Here is a 23,417-nt window from a genome sequence, read left to right as displayed (position 1 = left end):
TTCTGGGTTTGTTTACTTTTACAGTAATGAATGCTGAAAAATACTATGGAAGTTCAGTTTGCCAACACCACATCATGAGTCATGCTGATTCTTAAGCTGGAGTTCAGCAGGTCCTTTTCTAAAATATAACCACATTGCTTAAAGAACTAAGCGGTTTTTTTTACTTACAAAATGCTTTTGCCAAAATACACTTCCCAATTGTACCATTCAGACTGTGTCTACTTTTTTATAGTACTTTTTATCTACCTCCTTCAGCTGAAATAAGTCACATTCTTTGAGCTCAACTGCATGCAGTGGTCTTTGGCACTTGCGTCACATTGTTAGTGCATAGCTATATTTTTGACTATGTTAGAGGGTACCTCAGAGTGTGGAACACTCAGGGGTGTATTTTCAATTCAGAATTCTGATTCCCATGATGTTTGTACGATTGCAAGTCAGAAATAGCAAATATAAATAGTATAATTTGCCTTAAAATTTCACACTTTTTAACAACTTTCAGCTACTGGGATTTTATGAGAGTTAGGTGGTTTGACAATAAGCAAGAAAGGATGTCCTAATCTTTCCATTACAAAGACATTTTTATGTTAATTATAATGATCCGTGATTACATAGTTGTACACTAATGTTGTGGTATTACCTTCTAGATTTATATACAAACATCTGTAAAATTACTTTATTGTTATCCCTCTTTAATGTGATATTAAGTGGCACAATTTAACATAATTTCAAAATCTTGTTGCAAGCTCATAGTCAAGAGTGGTCTGTTCTAGGAAGGGGATTTTGAATGGAAGCAGTATTTTCTGTTTTCATAAAAAAACTAAAGACATAAATGCTCAAGTTCTTTTCCATTTTCACTTCTCTGCTTAGTCTTGATATATCCACTTTAGAGCAGAAAAAATGGCCAAAGTGACTCTGTGTTTGCTTCCACCCCTGTCTCATTTGCTTGCAAACCTCTAATATGTGAGCTGTGCTGAGCCATGTGTCTGATTTCCCAAAATTTGTGTCAAATCTCCTACCGCATGAAATATGCCAGATACGCTTCAGTTGAAGATGTTGAAGAGATGAAGCAGTATTTGCATTACATATAGATCTTAAAAGTGATAAATTAAATGAGCAGGTGATGCTCTCTGCATGCTGGCATGCAACAGGATATGAGCAGATGTAATAAATACAAGACAATCTTAAGTTTTTAAGTTTTACTTTATGAATATGTTTTTAAGGAAATCTATCATCTAAAGCATAGTAACTTGCATTTATTATTTAAAAACTATTGCTGAGAAACTATTTTGCATGATTCCAAGTAAATAATCAAGACATTAATTTAAATTATTTATTATAGCCTATTGCACTTTATCTATGTATCCCTTTTAGGATGTGTTAGTTAAACTATTCATTTTTAAATTGCATATCAAATATAATTTTAGGAGTAACTGATGTTTTGTTTGATTATAACTGCTAAATTTGTAGCATCTTGATGCTGCCACCTTCAGGCACAGAGGAGGGCAATAGAAAGCAAAAAACCTGATCATTTGTTCTAACTAAATCTGAACTTCCTTTTTCGTATTAGGGAATATCCCCCACCACCTTGTTTCTAGATGAAAGCTGCTTCATCAAGATCTCTAGATTCCCAGCTCATTTACAGTGTCTTGAACAAACATGTTTTCAGGCATTTGCTTAACAAAAGAAGTTTCAGAGAAGATTTTGTTTACTGGGGAAAGTCACTTCCTGGCTAATTTGTGATGTGAATCTCTTGAACAGCATAGGCCTTACTCCTTAATCTTGTGCAACTCAATTAGTAATGCTCTCCTCTGTGATAGCTCACCAGTACTCCATACTTTCTCTTGCCATACTTTCACAAAATTACTGTTCTACATGAGACTTTTTTTCTCTAAACAACAGCCTGATCCTGGTTTTTCTTTGATGAGTTGTGGCTGAGGAAGTTACATATCATATAGAAGCCTAAGTATGGGATCCATCCAGATAGGATGGATCCTATGGTTTGTTCATTCCTTAAAATGTTCCTGTCAATCTAGGGGGCATTCCTTGCCTTTCAAAAGCTAGCTCTTGCCCATAACATTTTATTTTATCTGGGTGCCTTTTAATACTTTTCTTCAGAGTAATTTGCACTAGTTTGTTTGGTACAAATGTCATCTTCGTGGTCTGCAGTTTTCCAGGTCTTCCTTGGAGTTCTGCTAAAAATTCTCACCTGGTTAATTATTCTCAAAGCCTCTGGTATGGAAACAGTGTTAAGTGAAAGTTAACACACTGTCATTAATCGTTAAGGTCTTTCATCCTTGGGTTCCTTTAGAACTTGAATAAATACTGTCCAAGGTAAGTGTTTTGTTACTACTGATTCATGTATTTATTCTGTGATCTCTTCCATTGACCCTTATCTTCACTTTTCTCCTTTCCAAGTTCTCTCTAAAAGTATTTGGCATATATGCAGCTCCCCAGCCTCTGGGTCATCTGAGATGCAAAACATCCATTTGGCTGTTTGTGCTTGTTTTATACCTTAATCCTTTGTTGACCTTAAAGGCATTGTGATGAACTTTCTGCTTCTGATGTGCTTTAAAAAGGATTTATTTCTGAGAGTTGTGCTTTTATACTTTTTCTGCAAACTTTTTAATGGCCTGTCTCATTTGCATTTCTTCACTGAAAGTGTAAGAACTTATGATTGTCCTTTCCTAACCCAGACACAGCTTCACTTTTTCTTCTGATTTCTCATTGTCATTTTTATCCTTAATTTATAGCCATATTAGTTTCATTTTGGACATTCCTTATTTCTTTGTGGCACTGCTGCAGTTATTCTGAATCTTGAGAACTTTATTCTTGTGTATTTTCTACACCTTTAAAAATTCAGCTTTTAACTTGCATTTTTTTCCTTCTGAATAAGTCCTCACATTTTACTATAGTGTCCTTTTTTTAAATCAAGTATAACCATAATGATTTTATTATTGTTGGTATTTACTTTGGTTTTGTTCCTGCAAGGATATATTGAAGTGTGTGCATCATGATTACTGATAAAGAGCATCTATTCAATAATAACATCCTCTTCTGTCTTACCTGTACACCATGCCTCCTAGTACTAATATCCCAATGATTGTCATCCTTTCCTCCAGCCTCTGATCTGATTATTTTATCAATAGCCTTGTTTAAGAAAAGCTAATCTCATATAATAGTTCTATTTTTTTATTTCTTAAACTTCACATGTATCATTGTTTCATTCCCCTCTATTTCACTGTCAATGTATTCTGACAATTATCTGTTGGTTCTTGCTTGAATATTTTCAACACGTCCTAACCTTTGCTTTAGGATACAGAATATTTTAACTTTGTGGTGGTTGAGTACATCATGAGTACAACAAATTTCAGCGTATCTTGGTTGAAGACCTTCTAAAATATACACTGGTGTTTCTATTTTTAACTTGATTAACCCTCTTCATATGAAAATGCAGCAACTTGGATTTCATAATAGTTGAAGGGAAGCCTGACCTTCCTGCATGTGCTTCCTCCCTTCCTTCACTTCCTTTCCTTTATCCTTTCTGATAATCTTTATAGTTCTTTTTTCACTGTATTAATCAAAAATACATTTCTACTTTTCATCCTCAATAACATGTCTGTCTTGTCTTGTTTTCTGCATTCTGGGAGAAGTTTCAGGAAACCTAGCATAGGGAGCCTCTTTTTCGCTTTCTAAGCACCTTGACCAAATTTTGCTTCTGTAGCTTCTGGTTTATTTTTTTCTGTAATGCAGAACCATGGACCATGACTCTGTGATTTCTGGAAACACATTTAGACACATTATGTAGTCCTCTTCTTTTGTATTCACAGCCATGTCACTGTGCCTTTCTTTGAGAGATTACAAACTAACCTAGAAATGTAAGAGCAGAATTATTCACCCTTGTAACCAGCCACCTCTTTTCCCATGGGTTGCCCAGCTCAGCAAGGCTTTCCTTTCTAGAAGGCACACATGGTAACATTTGAGAAAAACCTGCCACCATTTCCTATTCCACTAGAAAGACATTTCCATGTCACAAGACAACAGCTCCTGGTTTGGAAATGGGACTTTGCCACAGTGCTTTGGAAAGATTCCTTTATTCCTACTATTGTGTCTGTGTTTCTTTTCCTTGATATAGGAGGGAAGGTGGTTGCTTTATTTGTCTTGTAGCTGAGGTAATTTGTTACCTTTCACTTTAACATTTTGTCCCTTTGGTCTTCCCACAGCTGAACTTGCAGTATTGTCAACTTCTTTTTTTGCTGACCCATTCAGTTCTAGGGCTTTGCTCACCTTCTTTGCAGAAGTACCCAGAGCCTCAGGTGAGACTGTGATGAAGGGGTCTGGAAAAGAAAGCAAGAGATATTCTTTCAGACTGCCTAAAATATACTTCTGAAACTTCTTTTACTTCTCAGGCACATAAAGACATTTGAACAAAACCAGAGTGTAAATTGGCATGTTATATTTGGTTTCATGAAAGAGAAGTGAGAAAATGACTGCTTTTGAACCTAGTTTTATGTTTTTTTTATCTTCTAGAAATGATTGCAAAAATGCTAAAAGCCAAGAGATGAAGGTATGAAGAGAGTAAGTAAATAAAGGAGTGTAAGATCCAGTTGTTAAAATTATCCAATTCATGACATTTAAAATTCCTTTTATCATGTCTGGCCTTGGGCTTCTGCTGCAGAAGCATTTCAAAATTCACAGTTGCTAAAGTTAGATACCGTTGACATGAAAACACCTTTAGTAGTTTTAACAACATCCCATACATCTTCTCAGATATTAAATATTTCAAGCTTTTACTTCATAAACCTCTTTAGGGTTTGGGTCATCTGTACTGCTGGGACATTTTCCTTACTACAAGTTTATCAACAGTTTTCATCTTTTTTTGATGTAGTTCTCAGTTGTTTAATCTTCCTGTCATAAAGTCCAGATTTAGGTAAATACTTATGGTAAATACTTAATAATGTAGGCCAAATGTATGATTGTGAGAAAAAGCAAAGAAAAAGGTCTAAACAGAATGATAGGTGTGGAATTCATGCATTCTAAATCTGGATCACACTTTCCTAAACTTTTTCCATCACAATGTTTGAGAGATGTAAAAGATAAATCATGATAAAAGCTTGAAGCATGATGATTATAATTTTATAAATTTCAGACTGTTTCTTCCAATGTTTATACAACAACTTGTAACACTATGATGGCAGTTGGCATGTTGTGAGAAGAATTGCTGGTGATCTAAGAAAAACATGCACCTTAATGTTTAACATTTTCTCTTCTTTGGCTGCCATACATGATTTATTTGTTCAACTGCACTGTGATATTGTCTCTCATGTTTTTATAATAGGGAGTTTTCTTTGGGGTGTACCCCAAAACAAAGTTTTAAGGATTAATGATGTTAATTAATAAAGCTAAATGTAATAAATATAAAAAGTCATTATTCTGTGGCTTTTGATTTTATTATCCACCATTATTTCAACAGTATGGTTAAATAATAATAAACAGTATCTTCTATATAAACAGATGTCATCAATTCTTTTAATTTAGATTAGGTGAATTAAGGAGACAATTGTTTTTCCCCCTTTGCATGTCATAGTATTGCTGAATGGCTTTTGTCTTTCTTTCACCTTTTGTTTTTGTGTATTCATTCTTTATATATAATCCTTATGGAGAAAGTTGATAAATTGGTTGTTAACACAAAGTCATTTGTGAAGTTGAATGAGGTTAGATATGTGTCTCTTGAACATGTAGGAAGAATTTAATTAAAATGAAATTAAATTCTAAATTAAACTCAAGTAATAAATGGATGTTATCCAATATAGTAAGTTATTCTTATAAGAAATGAACACTGCCCAATAAACTGATTTTAGGTCTTGAGGCAAGATTTTCTTAAAAATAATTGCATGAATATCAAATAAAGAAAACTAAGTTTTGGAAGTGTTTAGATTTCTTTTTTTGAGTAAAGTGCCACAATAGAGAAAAACTAAATTCTTCTCCTAAATTCTTAGAGAATTACAAAATTTAATATTTCGTGTAAAAGATTGGATTAAATATGGTAGCTATAAAGAAAAAGACATGGTCCATGTAAGTGGGCAGCTAACTTTGCAATCCATTTACAGTGTAAATGTTTCTTCCAAACATCCCATTATATTTATTTCCAGCCACTTTTTTTTTTTAGAACTAGCTAGTAATCTAAAAGCCATGAACTATGAAGAGCAAGTAGTACATTACATATGTTTTACATATGAATTCTTTTAATGTTAGAATGCGGAGGCAAGAGAGAAGTTGAATTCTAATGCTGTTAGAAGTAATGTAGAAAAGAGTAACTGTGTCATTTCATGGTCGAAAAATATTAAATTTTTACTCTTTTCATAGGAATTTCTTGGGAATTATGGAATCAAGGTGGGAAAACAATACGTTTTCTAGAGCTTGTATTTGCTATGAAGTTAGAGCACTTTGCTGAAGTGCTGCAAATACATTTATCTCTTTCAGTCTGAAAGTACTAAAATTATTACACTCCATCTTTGTTCTGCAAGCAAAGACTTATTTACATAGCCTTATTTTATCCTTCAGAAGGGAGTGGAAATATCATTGAAAAAAAACCCCAACATTATGCATTTGAGGTTATTATCATCAGTGTACTTCAGTTCAGACTGTGGAGTTGAATTTTGTAGAAGGTAGGATGTTCAGGGTAGATTTATTTTCTCTTAATGAAGTGGCATTTTAATTGCTACTTTCTCTTGTTTGCTTTCTGGATAAATTATATCAGTACAGGGAGTGTCACGTTTGGCATGTTTTAAGCCATATTTTATTTTATGTGAAACATGTTATACTTACATCTTTATGTTTGTACTCTGGGAATTGTACATAGAATAAAATAAAATGTTGCTGTAAACAACAGAAAGGATTAAAAAAACTTCAAAACTGAAAAACATTAGGTAGATTAGGTAAAACATTTTCTTTACCTTTTGAGTATTGAATACTTTATATTGACTGAAAAATGTGGGTAGTTCTACTGTTAGCTGATGCATGCCAGGAACACATTCAGCATTGTGAAAAATATTTTATTACTTTGAGCAACTAACAGCAAAAGTGTATGTGTGCTTTCCTATCCAGCTGTCTGAAGATTTTTTTTTCTTCTCTCTGTATAAATAAATATAAAAATTTAGAGATTTTAGTAAGATGGTATTTTTTAATTTTTCTTGAGGGATCAAGCTGTTAGACACCAAGATTTGATGAATTCAAGTCAGGGACTTCCACAACCCATGTTTAATGTCAAAAAATCATGAAAATTATATGAAATCATGAAGCTTTCTCTCTCAACAGACAGAAATTCACTTATTACACATTACTGTGACTAGTTAAACTAATGCTTATCAAATAAGGAGATGTAGACTGAAAATATTACAAAAATTATGCTGCTGCCATCTGTTCCTTCTTGTAAAGAACCAGAAAATCCCATAGAAATCAAAAGTCAAAGTTATGGCTCTCAAGCCTTACTACCTGCTAAACAAAGTGAAAAAAAATAAATAGTCAATATAAGTTGTGGATCCCTCCATCCTCCAAAATGCATTTTTAGGTGGTGTATTTTCTGCATTTTTTTCCTTTTTTCTTTTTTCCCTGTATGATGCTACTAGAATTGTGAAACTTCAGGCTATTTCTGTTCCTCTAATAGTGTATATATAGTACATAATATCTACTCAATTTAGAATATTTACCCAAGATAACATCAGAATTGTTATTAATCATCCAAAGATCAGCCCTTAAATTGACAGTTTAACTGATCTCTTCACAGGAAGCATTTTGATGGATTTTATTCAGTTTCAAAGGACATCATGGTAGTTTATAATGACAGACAGTAAAACAAAACCAGTATGCACTCAGATTTCTGTTCTGTTAGAAAAGCTACTTTGGAGATGTACTTTTTGTACTAGTTTTCTTTGATCTGTGATAAATAATGTCAGCTGTATGTTTAAGACCTAAAAACTGAATCCTGTTTTTTTATCTCTTGAACAGTAGTCTGACTGGAGAGGGTACTAAATACAAAATAGACAAGTTTCAACTGTATATGCCAGAACCAAGACTGTGATTAACTTTTTAATACAAGATTGATTTATGAAAAATTTCAGGTCCCTCAAACTTTGCAGACTTAATTAATTGCAATTGGTGAACCAGATATCACTAGTCCTCTTAGCTGATAGTTAAGAGTTTAAATGTATGGATGTCTTCAGGTGCCTTGTCCTACTTTCCAGTTAAAACATCCTTTTCCCTTGCTCAGATGGATAACAGAGAAAGATTTTCCATTTAAAATCAAAGAAAGGGATATGTTTTTAGAGAGAATGATTTGCTGTAACATTAGATGTATTTCCATGCAAGTTCAGAAAATGGACTTGCCACTGGTATGCGGCAGTGCTGGAAGGAAATGAAAGTGCACATGCATCTAAAGGTGATAAAAGAAAAATAAAATTTCTTTGAGCATTATTACTATTTTTAATTCATTGTGTTCACTGCTTAGTGGTGCAACTCCAGATTTCAAACACAAATCTTAAATGAAGATCACTTACAACCTACAAATGAATACAGGGTGTAAAAGAAGTTCTATAAAATATGAGAAAAGAACTACCTTGTAACCAGAATGAACCTTAAATGAACCTTCATTAAGAATATTAAGCCAGTTCCTAGTAGACACGGGTATTGATCCAGTTAACAGGAAGTGCATAGCTGAACGAAAAGGTCCGATAGAATAAATCCTTTCATGTTGGCACCATGTTGGCACAGAATTTAGGCAATAAGAAAACTCTCAGTATCGGTATCTCCCATCTGTTCTCCCCACCCCCATCCCTAAACACTCTCATTTATGATCAAATCACCTGGAAAAGCTTTTCAGCATGCATATGGTAACACTGTGCTTTCACTGCAGAGTAATTTAGCAGAAAAAAAAAGAAAAAGAAGAAAGAGACTCTTACAGCTTTTGGTTGCCTTATGTTTTGAAAACAAGAAATAAAATTTAGTGAGAGAAGGTGCACATAAACCACATTTTTCTATGTACTCTAAGTAGTTAAAAAAGAGAGTGTCTAGATTTTTTTCACCACTATAATGCAGGGCAAAGCCATCCATTTCAGTGAAACTACACTGCCAAAGTGAGTTTTTTACCAAACGTCTTGTTCATCTCTCAGACAATATGCATTTTATTAATCAATCAGCCATTGTAAGGACTGAAAGACCATAATATACTATTTATAATGTACTAGTAAACTCCTATTCGTATGGATTGATGGCTCCCTGTATTCTTACAAGTTAGAAGATTAAATAACACTGTTTTTTAAAATTGCAGCTTTTGTCATAATAATGTGAAATATGCTTTTACTGTTTTTCTTTTTTGGACTCTCACATTCCTATTTATTTCTCCGATTTCATATTCAATTTCAAAAGAGTATTTTTTGTTAAAAATGAGAGATACTTATTTTTAAAGTTTAACTGATGGAATTGTAGGTAAGATGCAGGTACTGGCACTGCAAAGTACATACATTTTCTATACACACCTATCCATATGCACACCTGCATGTACAGTGTAGAATATTGTATACAGGAGAGGCAGACACATATTTTTGTGGAGTATGTGCTTAACTCTGGAACTTGGGTGAAAATGAGATTAAAAGGTTTACAGGTGATGCACAGAAATAATTCCAAAGTTTGTAAGTCCTATAAAATGATTTCAAAGGCTTTGGGAATCATGACTTACCAGAGAAAGTAATTATTGTGTTTGCTCCAAATAATGTTTGCTCATATAAAAATGTATTATGAAAATCTTGAAACTTAATCAACACAAATAGATAGGACACATCCCCACGTTTTTATATTCAAATCCCTGTTTGAACTCATCAAAAAGTAAGTATAAAACACTGAGAAAGTGTATGATAATGAGCCACTTGTATCTTGTTCTGTCAAACCACCTACATTTCTGATTATTTCTACCAAAATGTTTCAAGGTCAAACATTGTAACTGCATGTTCCAATTAGATAACGTACTTGTGCATGAATTATTTTTAACTTTGACTCCAGAATTAATTGTAAGAAAAAGTCACATAGCAATTTACAGGAAAGGCTTTAGAAGTAATTTAAAAGAAAAGAAATAAAACAAAACAAAACAGATGTTTTTTGTTTGTTTTCTATGTTATGGTCCCAAGACTACATTTTCTCTGAGATACATTTTATATCTCTTTATTGCCACTCTTTCTTCAGCTTTTTGGAGATATTGTCTTAAAGTTGTGTATGCTCAGTTACTGGAATTCTTATCCAGATGTGGGTGATTTGCAATGTAGATGTAGGTCTTCACAAATCAATTGTGCTTTTGTTACAATTTATAGTAAGCTTGAATTTCCTGGCTTATATTTTTACTTCTTAGAGCTGATCAAGATCCTACTTACACAAGAATAATTCCATCCACAGTAAGGTAATTGCAGCCTTCAGTGAATATTTTGTCACTTCAGTTTCTACCAAGAAAAGAGAAAGCTACAAAGTTTTATTTCTATGCATGCTTTTGGTCATTCCACATTGCTGATGTATAATAGTCATAATAATTATGATAGCACATTTGAAATCATTTTAATTTATTCATAGCTAGACATTACTGTCCTCAAAGAAAACTTTCATGTCTAATGAACTCAGCTTGTTTACTTCCCCTTTGCAAACCTCATTTCAATCTCATTTGAAAGTTAAGAAAGTTCTTTCCATTATTTTAGGGAAAATGGGAAAACATTTCTAAAATAAATATTAATAGCAGACTTCACTTCTAAAAATATTAATTTTTCTGTCTTCTGTACATTTCAGAGTAAATAGTGTCACACCTATAAAACAATGTTTAACATTAATGCATAACATTGAAGGATGATTCATTAACATAATTTAGGCCTAGTGTATGAAATCGACTAGCTTCATGTGTCTGTATATATCATCTACAGCTGTTTCATTTATAAATGGAACAGATTTTCTCTTAATATATGGAGATTTTCACTGAGTCTATTAGCTGTCTAATGATGATTTCAACTAAAATACTGTTGAACAATTCTAGTCTTATATCTGTCAGATGAGTCAGTGGCCAACCTTTTTATCTTCTTGAGAAATGCCTCCATTGATGTGAGGTGTGTGTGAGGTATTTTTGTAGTAGATTAAATTGAGATAAAATACTAAATATCCAAAATACATCTTATAGCTCATTTGGGTTGTATATGTAAGCTTACATTATATCTGTGTGTCTGTTTTGTAGATAAAGCAATTCCATCTCCTTTCTAAACCTTGATGTTTTAAGGAGCATTCTGTTTCTTCCAGGAGTAAGCACACAAGTACAACCAATATAAAAATATAATTTAAGATACCATTAATTGTGTGAGGCATCACTAATTGTGTATTTAAGACCATATGCTACAAGAAAACTGTCAGTGAAAGACTATCTGTCTTCACAGCTATCCAAGTATACTGAAAAATACACAACATTATTTCCTAGGGTTTTTCTTCTGAACTGCTAAAATTGTTTTGAGTCACTTCCCTGGGTGATGCTGGATCAGTGCAAATGCTGTAAATAGATCAGTTATTTTTTCTGTATGTTGAAAAAAATGTAGTGTTTCTTCTGTTTGATTAATAGATCATAGTTCACATAATTCATTAAAGGAAGGATGGCAAGATTCAAATTTCCTCTCCGATTCTGATGGAGGTCGTGACCTTGCATAGGCTTTGAAGGTCACTCATCTTTTAAGTGATTTGACCTTTCCTAAGGAAGTAGAAAATACAGGAGAGGGAACCTTTCAGTAACTCATTCAGAGGGTTGCTAGTCTGTAGGACCTCTGATACCCCTAGCTACTTAAACGACGAGTAGGTTCTTTATGCAGCTCACTTTGTAGGTATTTACATTATACCCATAGCACAGCACTTAAACCCACCTCTTCCTGCACATTAGAATCACAGAAAGCTAGGATAATTAAGGCCAGAAGGGGACTGTGAGACACTATTCAAAGAGGGGCTAATGGCAATATTTGGCCAAGTAGCTCAAGGTCTTCCCAGAAAGTTGGACTGTATCCAAGAGTGGATGTGGCAAAGCCTCTTGGATACCCTGTTCATTCCATGCTTAGGAACCTTTATGGATATGTTTTGTTTCCTTTTTTACTAGTCATATCTTCCTTTTTTCTTGAAATGCAGAAATTGGACTTCTAGGTATTACTCTGAAGTTTTTTCCCTGAATTTTAAATAAAAGTGATGAGAGTTGCTTTTCAAATCTCATGAAACTCAGACTATTTTTTATTACAAGCTGTATTCCTGCAGTATTTGCTTCTCAGATATTATCCTGTACTTTCCAGATGTTATTTAACATTATTGACTGAAACTAAGAAATATTCTGTATTACTTTGGGCTATTCTCGCTAATCCTGTTCTTTCAAATTGTAGCTGTGAGAACCTTCACCCTTTGTGTAACGGAAGAGTGGCTGTTTTTACACTGATGATAAAATAAATTCAGAGAGCAAGGGCATGCAAATTTATGAGGGAAAAAAATACATATTAAAAAAATCACACAAGTGTTACATTATTGCAGTCTATTTTATTAATTGTTGTCTATAGATAAGTAACCTGTATATTAGACAGAAATGAGTTCTGAGAGAAATAACGGACATCTATATCTAGCTGTGAAACATACAATTCATGCACAGGAAAATTAAGAAGAATCAATGAGAATATTCTGTTTATGAGCCAGACATTTGTAGCTCTTGTTTGGTTTTTACTGGTTTGTTTACTTATCAGAAATATTTTTGGCCAAGGCTGAGCCTTAAGGGGTTGTAAATTGGTATAAGCAATACTTCGTAGATCTAGACTATTTCTGTAACAGACACTAGTTATCTTAGAAATGGATTTTCCACTTTTCTTGAAAATCTTGCACAGGAAGTCTGTGCAAAGTTAGGTGTTTCTCATGGGTTAGAGCTTCCATATAAAAAACAAAACGTGAGTTCATTAATTTCATGACAGCAATTTCAATATGGTTTCTCTGTCTATGCAGAAAATTCATCAGCTGTCCTTCAAACACCTGAGTCACTGCTGAAACTGTATTTTAATTCATTACAGATTTCACAGGAGTCCTTAAAAGTCTTCCTGTTCTCCTTAGCTCATTATTGGTCTTGATATCAGACACACCCTACAATACCTGGTATACTTTTATGAACTAGAGAAAATTTGTCCCTTAACTATGCCACATTCTTTGGATCATTCCCTTAAATTCCTTTGGAGAAAGATAACTTTTGCTCTGGAAGGAGTTGTGCATGCCCTCATATTGCATGGGAGTCTTACCAGATTTGCTTTGAGAAACAGGAAAAAATATGGCATGTTCATTTTCTCTGAAGAACTGAAATTGGAGATGTGTCAGTATTTTTGGTTAGGTTTGTTTGGTTTGAAATTGAAGAGGAAGGAAGAAAAGGGTTTTGTTCCTTTGTTTTTGCAAGGAAAAGTCAGAACTGGGCACATCTGAGATGGTGAGGGTTCTGCATATTCATCCTTTGTTTTTCTTGTCCAGCTAATGTTTGCTACTTTCCATCCAGACACCTTTATGGATGAAAATCTTCTGAATCAGGTTTATGTAAATGCATTTCATTAATTTTGGACAACAGCTCAGATACTTTTATTTTACATTGCGTTTCAAGGTAATTAATTTTAAAACTAATGGGAAATAACTTCAGACGTTATCACTGTGTACATTGAAATCAGAAGGGGTTTTTTTTAATTATTATTTTTATTTTTTAATATCCCTCATACTAGCATTTGACTATTGTGAAAAAATTCAACAGACTTTTTTTCAACTCTTATCTACAGGTAGAACCTGATAGCAAGTATTAGACTGTCAGCACATCTCTAAATTTACTTTGATGCAGGCTGGCAGAAGCAATAGGTACAGCAAAACTAATCTTTCCAATAACATATGTCTCCTAGAAAGAGACAGGGCTGTATGTATTAAAAATAGCTTGACTGAAGGAAAAAATATATTGACTAGGATTTCTTATCTGATCTTTACTTTTATGTACCAGCAGCCTACCTTCTTTCTCTCTTTTCTTCTCCCATGAGGAATGAGAAGAGGCCTGTGCTCCTAGTAGATCTCCTTTTATTTTTTTTAATAGTATAAGTACAGTCTTTTGAAAAGGAAAAAAAAAAATTCTGCCCCCTTCTAGTTTTTGAGATAAAAGAGTGGTCTATACCTAATTTTGAAATAATTTCACTTCTTTCCACCTCACTGTTAACTAGTATCTACCTCCAGAGTAATTCGGTGAATATCTCTGTAGAACAAATATTTGACTTACAGCACATTCCTTTTAATAATTTTATTAAATATGTAGTTTAGCTTCCAGTTATTGTCATATCAATCTTTTCTCATTTATTAATATGAATAAAGATCTATTTGTGATTATATTTTAAAATAGGAAAATCTTTCTTAAATATAGAGGAGGAATTTCCTGGATCAGGGGTTTTATTTTAATATGAAATTAGACTTGACTAAAATGGAATTATAAATAAAAGATTGGTTACAATTTAATTATGGAGACAAGTGAAATTTTTGGTTATTAGAAGGACAAAACATTACTATTTAGGAGTCATCCACTCAATTACATTGTTGAATTGTAGAGATCTATACTGTAAGCAGGATGTTCTTGTATGAATGTTTCATGTTCAGATACAGCTCTTCCAGATTTCCATACCCCCCACATCCTGGGCTGGCTGAGTGGGAAGGCATCTGTCTCCTTGATAGTACTTCTGAGATACCCATGTTTCCTCTTAGCTATTGAAAATCTGGAAGTCACCCATAGAAGGCAGACAGCTGTTTGCCTCCCCCTGCAACTCTGTCTGTGCTTCCTCCAAAGTTCAGCAAGCCTGGTTGTATTCCTTTATTTGTCAGATGGCTCTTGCCTGCTCCAGTTATTCCCTCAGTTGAGATTCTCATTTCCATCAAAGCGGAAAACATATTAAGTACTTCAGACTGGCACTTACTCCTTAAAAATTACTTCCAGAATTTGTTTAATTACTTTTGTGCTTTTACATCTATTATATATGCTGTAAATGTTGTTGCTGGTGCAGTTGCTGCTGATTCTGCTTTTTTTTCTTCTCTGAAGCAATGTAACAAACTTAAACAATGACAGGCTACTCCAATTCAGTGACCGCATTAATTCAACTTCTAAAAATGTCTGTGAAGTAGCAAAATATTATTCACATATATAGAGACAAGCACAAGAGAGATAAAGTGACTTGTCATAACATTTGAAGCAGGAAAGAAACAAGCTCTTGTAATATGTTTCTTGTTTTGTGTGGATGGTTTTTAAGCTCAGCTGTCCCCCTTTATCCTGAAGAATTATTCCTATTTTAAAGCAAGTGTCTGTCAGGCACAGACACTTTTTGTGGTTAAACTTCTTTGAGAGGTAAAAATGAAAAGATTTTCTCTCCATTCACGGTTTCTCCAAAGTAGGCTGCATCTCCAAACAAGAAAGCAAACTTGGAGAAAATATTTTCTAAGAGTTCAATAAAAAATGTGCATTTTCCCCCTCTCATCGCTGCACCAATATGCTAATGGATTATATAAAAATATGGAAAAGCATTATGCAGACTTCAGGGTGAGATTGATTGCAAGTTGAGAATAAAAGCTAACACAGATCTCAATAGGTCATGAGTATCATTTTCTTAAAATGTCTACTTTTTTTTGCAATCAGTGGAAGCTTCAGTGCAAGTGGTATTCCAGGCTTGTGCATACTTCCAATGCTCATGGCTGAAATACTTTCCCATGAAATACTTTCCCTGTAAGTGAGGCAGTGCTCGACTGGAGTATCAGGACCGGGGTCAGGTGTTCCTGACATGCGGTATATAGGCACTACACACAACCACTGCACAGTGTGCAATGCACTTAAACTTCTCATCTAGTTAATGGTGGAGAAAACAGACCCTGAAAACCTGAGGTTAGCAGAGGAATTAAGTCTACCCAAATGCTTTCCTTCACTAATTTACACTTAAGTGATACACTGCTAAGGTGTCTTCCACTGAAAGTAGATGGAGGTAAAAGGAATTGTCACTGTCTTTTCTGTCTCCATTTAGACATCCCCTGGGACTGAGACAGGCATTTTGTTCACTTCATTTTCATACCAACCTAGCAGCTGGAGCTAGGAGAATAACCTGGCATAGGGACCTGAGCTCTGAATGCTTCATAGCCCAGAGCAGACTGAATCCAAATTGCAAGGGAACAACAAGGAGTGTTCTGGTTAAAAGTATTTCTGTCCTCTTGCTGAAGCTGAGGCAGGCAAACAAATTTAAAAGTCAGGAGGAGAACAAGCAATTTAAATCCTGATTCTTACCTAACTCAGCTGGAAAGAGAACACATATCTGTAGTTCTTTCGGGTTTGTTTTTGTGTGTAGCTGTTTAGTTAACTTCAATGGTAGTGTAATGTAGCATTTACCAGAAGGCTGAGTCCAAAGCCTCAAGTTTCTGTTAGCTAAGTATTAAAAAACCTCAAGAGTACACAGCCCTGCCTTGTCCTTGCGTACTCCTTTGATAACACACCTTTGATAGCAGGGATCAGCCGTCATCAGGGCCCCACCAGCAGCTGACCTCTACCTGGTGAAGAGATACAAGGAGGTGAACTTGGACATGCTGATATTTATGAGAGGGTTTCAGATTGGATACTGGACTCTGGCAATAGCCAACATGTGGTTGACTTTTCACAGGATCAACCTAAAGCCACCTCGTAATTTTTGAGGCTTATGTGACCTGTCCCCAGTAACACCCTGGCTTAAATCTGAGCCAGCAAGCTACAGAACTGGAGTAGTCACTGGCCATCACTGTGTCTCAGCTGTGGGACCATCAGGCTTTTTTAATGCATAATTGCTATAATACTATGGTCATCATCAGCCTCCTGCATTTTTCCACATAAGAACCTGTTTCAATGATATTATCAGACCTGGGAGCTGTACAATACTGAATACAAAGTTCTGAGAGACGAGCCCCAGGTTAATTTAGAGGGACATAGGCGAGCATTCTCATCTGGCCAGCTGTCCTGGTTTCAGCTGGGATAGTTAATTTCTTCTCAGTAGCTGTTACAGTGCTTCAGATTCAGAATGATAATGCTGTTAATAACACACTGATCTTTTGGGTTTTTTCCTAATTAACGTTTATCATAAATCAAGGACATTTTTTTTCCTGGTCTCATTCTTTCCCAGTAGAGATACACAAAAGAAACTGGGAGGGAGCATAGTTGGGACAGGTGACCCAAACTGACCAAAGGGGTATTCCACATCAGAGGATGTGATGCCCACTATATAAACTGAGGGGTATTGCCTGCAAGGTGGTCGGTCTGGGTTCTGAAAGGGGAGTCTGGTATCAGTCAGTCGGCAGTGAGAAATTGTGCATCATTTAGGCTCTTTCCCCTTCTTATTATCATTATTATAATTATTCTTTTTATTAGCCGTTATTGCATTTTCAATTATTAAAGTGTTCATATCTCAAATGGCAAGTTTTACTTCAGTTCTCCTCCCCATTCCACCAGGATGGAGGGGAAGGAATAGTGGGCCATTGAGCAAGTGGTTGCATGGTGTTTCATCCCTAGCTGGGCGTAAAACTGTGACACCAGTGATAATTCACTGTGCCCCAACTCTGTGTTGAAAATGCCAGAACTCATTAAATCACAATCAGAAATTATGTCCCAGATTCATTGGAGAAGGAATAAAGGCGACTGAAGAGTCCACATTGTGTTTGCAACTTATGTGGGTTTTAGAAAATACGAGAACTAGACAACAGGATACAATCATGAGGAGTTTTTCTACACAAATTGTCTAGGAATGCTGTTTGGTAGTGTACAGCACAGAAAATTCAGCACAGATAAGTCCCCTATGTTCTGAACACAGTGATTTAGGATAGAATTAAATGATTGTGCCAAGAACTACCTCAGAACTGTTCGTATGGAGTTTGTGAATGAAGCAGAATTCAGTGATCTGAACACCAGGGCTGGATAGGCAAGTTATTTAGCTTGCATCTTTTTACTTACTTCCCTGGGAGAACTGTGGAATGAGCCTCCCAAATTCAGTGAATATTAAGGATTTTATAAACTGATGTTTGTAATTGAGTTTGTAAAATTTTGTGTGTTTTGAATATAGTTTCTGTTAATTTTTGTGAAAGACTATAATACAGATTTGATAGCTTGAAAATACTTTCTAGTAAAAATGAATTGTCCCTTCAATTAGATGAAAAAAATATATTTATTTTGGTAGAGAAATTATATATTTCATTGCTTTATTATATTCTCAGTTAAAATAATACCTTCTATATATAGGTGGTAACCACTCTGGCAATCTAGGGGAGATACAATGTGACCTTCCTCACCCGCTTGTTCCTTATAACCCGGTGGAAGTGAAACTATAAAATATTGAAACATGTTTATAAAATCACATAATGGAGTAAGGAAAACTCCTTATATTCAAGTATTGGGTGTTTTCAAGTCAGTTATTGTGACACTCAAGCATTCTAGTTTCATACATTCCCAGTAAGCAAATTGTCTCCTCAGAAGGAGGCAAATACTAGTGTTTGCACAAAGCCCTTCTGATCTCATTACTTAAGGTACACTGAAAAACACAGTTCTCCTTCTCCCTCCTCTCCCTTCAGGAGGCTTTAGACCATGTAAAAGGAGCATTTTCATGGATGTTTTTGGCTCAATTGATGCAGCAATATATTATTAGCTTAGTGTAACTCTCTCAAAATTTTATGAGGCTTCACAGAGTAGTTGAAATGAACATAAGTTTTATGTTCCATACCTAACAGATCATGCAAGTTTCTGACATTATCAGTTGAGGTATGCTTGATCAAGTTCTGACAGTTGACAAATGATGAGGTATTTTTTCTTCACTGTGATGCATCTGAAAGTCAATAGATTGTTAAGGGGACTGGTTCCCATTTTAAGAATACAGAGTGATGACTGTTACGAAAGCTAGATATGTTTTAATAGTAGAAAAAACAATTGTGGAAATTCAGAAAGATATTAAAAAACCAAGTCACATGATGCAAAAAATCATCCTCAGTGCATTTGGTTCTCACACTGGAAGGTATGGTGCCTTCAAATGTTACTTTTGCATGTTACTACCCATTTTGACTAACATTCTAAAACCTGAAGACTCTAAAGTATGTTTTCAATAAACATACTCATCGACTTTACTTTTATTTTATTTTTCTTAGAACTCCTATCCTCAGAAGAGGTAGAGTGGTATCACTGGATCAGAGGAGGAAGAACCTTGAACCTAGTAAGTGAGCTTAGACTAGATTTTTCCAGAGGGAAGTTTATGCAAATAAAATAGGTCATGGTGTAATTATTTTGTTTATCACAGATCAGTGTGTTTATTTTTCATAAAAATGTTCCTGATTTTTTGATACCTTACATTGGCATTGTGTTATGGGGGATAGCTATCTAGGGAATAAGCTAATCCAGTCCAAGCCAGGTGAGTTGCAAGCTTTAGCAAGCTACACTTCTGTACATCCATCCTACTTTTTGAGATCCTAACTGGACAGAATGGTTTATTTATTTGGTCTGTTCTAGAAGATGAAATAGTTCTCTTTTATAATAGAAATCAGGAAAGTGACACATAGGGAATATTAGGTCATAAGCTGCTATTTGCATACTAAGATCTTAATTATAGGTAAGAGAAAATTTCTGAAGGGATGTTAATTTCAATTATATGCTCCACTTGGTCCACTTAAGACCCCATTACTTTGTTCACTCAGTTATCCCCATCATGAGGATAAAATTAGGTTGTCCTGTGTTGAAGAAACAAGTGTACTGTCCTAGTTTTCTGTGAGGCAATGGGGAAGACTCAGCCTGTTTTATCATGGAGAGTGTAACACTGGCAGCACTTTGTTCTGTGTTGGAAGTGGAAGTACTCAACTCGAAACATGAAACACTGCTCTGTGATCTCATACTCTTTTTACGCTATAACAGTGGTTTCCACTAGATGAGCGTACACTAAGGTGTGACTTGCTCACAGTACAATAACTGTACAGGACAGAATGTTATTTAATGACACCAAATTTTTCATTGTTGCCTATTTTTATTTGCCTATGGTTAGTAAAATACAGTAAAAAAACCCTCCCTCTTTTTAATTTCCCTGGGGTTTAAATGCATAATAATGTAATATGAATTAATATATTTAGATTAGGTTGATTGAAGTTAGATTTTTTTTTTTTTTCAGTCTAGATCTTGGTTTATACTAAACTTCAGCATGACCTTCCCAAATGTATTAAACATTTGAAGGACTGAAAACAAAATTAGTTTTGCCTTGAATATCTGACTACTTGCATGTCAGTGGCAAATATACCTAAGGCAAGTTTATTGTTAAAAAGGAAACTCTTACGCCCTTCAGACAAGGTACCCTCCACTACATGCATTTACATGAAGCAAAGCATCCCATGAGGCTTAGGAAACAGCCAAGGTAATAATCTTAGTTGTCCTGACCAATATACTATTTCTGAATAAAATAGGAACAAGTAGTTAAGGTCTTTTAGTGAATAATATGACCTCCTTCGTGTGCCTTCATAAAGAATTGGCAACACATATTTAACTTGGTGAGGTACACGGCAATAATGCAGTGAGCCCAATGTAAGAATTTTTTTGGAGATGATACATTTCCTGAGCATTTTAATCAAGTCTTCAAAATAAAACAATCCTAAGAATTCATTCATAATTTGGTGTAATTTTTCCTTGCTAATATTTTAACATATATAATTATGATGTAATGAATTATGGTTTTAAGAGGATCATATTTGCAACTTTACACATAAAGGATAATATCATCTCCCTGATAAGCAGTTAAATAGATAGCTTTCTTATTAATAGCACAATGATACAGTCAAATGATGGGTAATTTCTATTACCCTTACAAATACATAAGAAGTATATAGATGTGAAAGAAGCGTTGATGTGGAAAATGTTAAAATAACAAATCTTATTAGATGAAAGAATTTAGAAATAACTTGTCAAGAGGGTAATGACCTCAATTAAATTTTATGTGGAATTATAATTGGCATTTTTAATAAAGGAATGCCGTTGCAAATTGCATATTTGATACAATATTAACAGGGCATCTTATTTCCTCTGGCTTAAATTTATATTAAATAAAAATCTTTGAGATAATCAAGGAAGATCCATAATTTAGAGTTTTGAGAATCTGCTCAGATGATATGTTTCAAATAGTTTCAATACAAACGAGAAGTGAGAAAGTTTTCTGATGGTGATCCTTTTTTTCTTTTTACCTAAAAGATGCTGCTATTCAACAGCTTTTGTTGATGTGGTGTGTATTGTTAGATGTAGTCAAGGTTGTAGAACCTTCAAGTCAAATAGAATCTTTTATTATTAATACATCTAATTTGAGTCAAGAAAATTCACTGTGTGTAAAACTATATCATTTCCTGAGGAGGTTTCAAAATGACCCAGTTTTCATCTTTTGTGCATGTAGCTAAAAGAAAAGTATAATGCCTTACATTATCATTCTGGTCATGTGCTAGTTTCTAACCCCCAAACTAATACTAAAACTGTAACTTCAAGGGAGCTGTACAAATATAATTAATGATGTGTGTTGGTTAGGAGGAGGGGCTGCCTGTGGTGTCCTCCCTCTAAAACGCTACTCAATATAAACTTCTTACTGATTTATATAATGTAGTTTTGTTAATATTCGACCTAGATAAACTTAATAATACTGGAATTGTGCTGGTTTCAAATCTGGGAGCATATTACAAAGAGAAAAGTCATCTTAAACCTTCTCTCAATGTTTCATGTTTCTCCTTACATAAAATGGTAGGAGAAGAGTTGCATTATTAAATGTAGTAGTAGAAGGGATGAGTTTAACTGGTGCAAGAAAAAGCAAAAAATGAGGACTACTGAGTTGGGGATGCCACAGCGAAAAATGAGCTATAATAGTTGTTAGGAAAGTACTTAATAGAAATTCTAAGCAAAAATAAATGGTGTCTATAGCATTTGCAAATAAGCAGCTGGTACCATTCTCAGTCTACCCCAATTACCTTCTGTTAATCTGGCACATCTTTAAAATGAAACACGGTGCATAATTTTTTATGGTTCAAATACTGCAGACTTTTCTTCAGGCACACCAAGAAAAGCCACTATCACAAGTGACCTGTGTAATTGAATGTGAGTTATTTTAGAAACAGATTTCCACAGAGGGAAGGAGAGCTGTGGCCATGGGGAATCCTCAGCATTTACTTTTTAAATTCTGAGCTGATACATGAATGTAAAAAGAGATAAACTGATATTGTTGGAAAAAAAAAAAAGGCCATTCTTTAATGAAAAGTGTATCATTTGCATACTGTCATATGTATGTAGATATATTTGTAGATACGCTTGGGATTTCCTGTAACCCAAGGACTAGATGCTGATGTAGTTTTGAAGATGAAATGTTTAATGGATGAAGAGCAGAGCACTGCTCCATCAAAGCACATTTCAACAGAAAACTCTGGGGAAGGGCTGCAGTAACTACTTCACAGATTAGGTGAAATTTGGACAGCTAAAACCAAAAGCAACCTATAAATCCTGTGTCTCACATAGCTTTGGGGTAGCCTAAATTGATCTTATATCCACATTTTGGACTACAGTTTTTAATTCACCTAAACTGAAGATCCTTTCAATCCTTGAGGCTAATGCTTACCTCTCATAAAACACACTTGGGACCCAGTATGATATTGAGAGTTACCTGGCTCAAGAGTGACCTTCTGACTGAGATTAACTGAAGAAAGCCAGTTATAACAAGGATAAAATTTATGTCAGCTGATATTGCAGCTGAGTATTCAGTTGGTTTACCTTTTTTTATAAATAGTAATTATATTTAATTCCTTTACAGAAAAAAGTAATCACATTTCTTAAAGTACTACCAGAGGGATTAGGTTATGTTTGCAATCCAGAGGTCTGAACTAATCACCACAGTTCACTGGCAAGTGTATTCTTACAGTTTTACAAGGACAGTTTCTTTCTTCTTTTTTTTTTTTTTCAAAATTGTCCCCAGAGTCCCATTTGAAATTTTCATTTATTAAATACAACATTTGAGACTAAATATACACTTTTTGCAGCCTACATTTTTCACAGATGGTTTTTGTTTTTTTTTTCCTGTATAAAATTTGCTGAACTTGTCTGGAACAAGCACTCTGTAGAAATCAGTGTTTCTAGAGACAAGGAGTGCAGGAAACTGATATTAGTAAGATACTTTGAAAGTTGTTCTGTAGCTCAGGGAAACTTTTGTCTGAGCAACAGAAAACACTTTGTTTTGTACAAACACAGAACAATAAACTGCTGAGCAGTACCCTTTAAGTTATTATGTTGTGTTATTAATTCATATATATAAAATATACTTTATTTTATAATCAATTTTTAAAATTTA

The sequence above is a fragment of the Cyanistes caeruleus genome, chromosome 5, assembly GCF_971803275.1.
Source record: "Cyanistes caeruleus chromosome 5, bCyaCae1.hap1.1, whole genome shotgun sequence".
NCBI lineage: Eukaryota > Metazoa > Chordata > Aves > Passeriformes > Paridae > Cyanistes > Cyanistes caeruleus.
Note: the sequence above shows the minus strand (reverse complement) of the source record.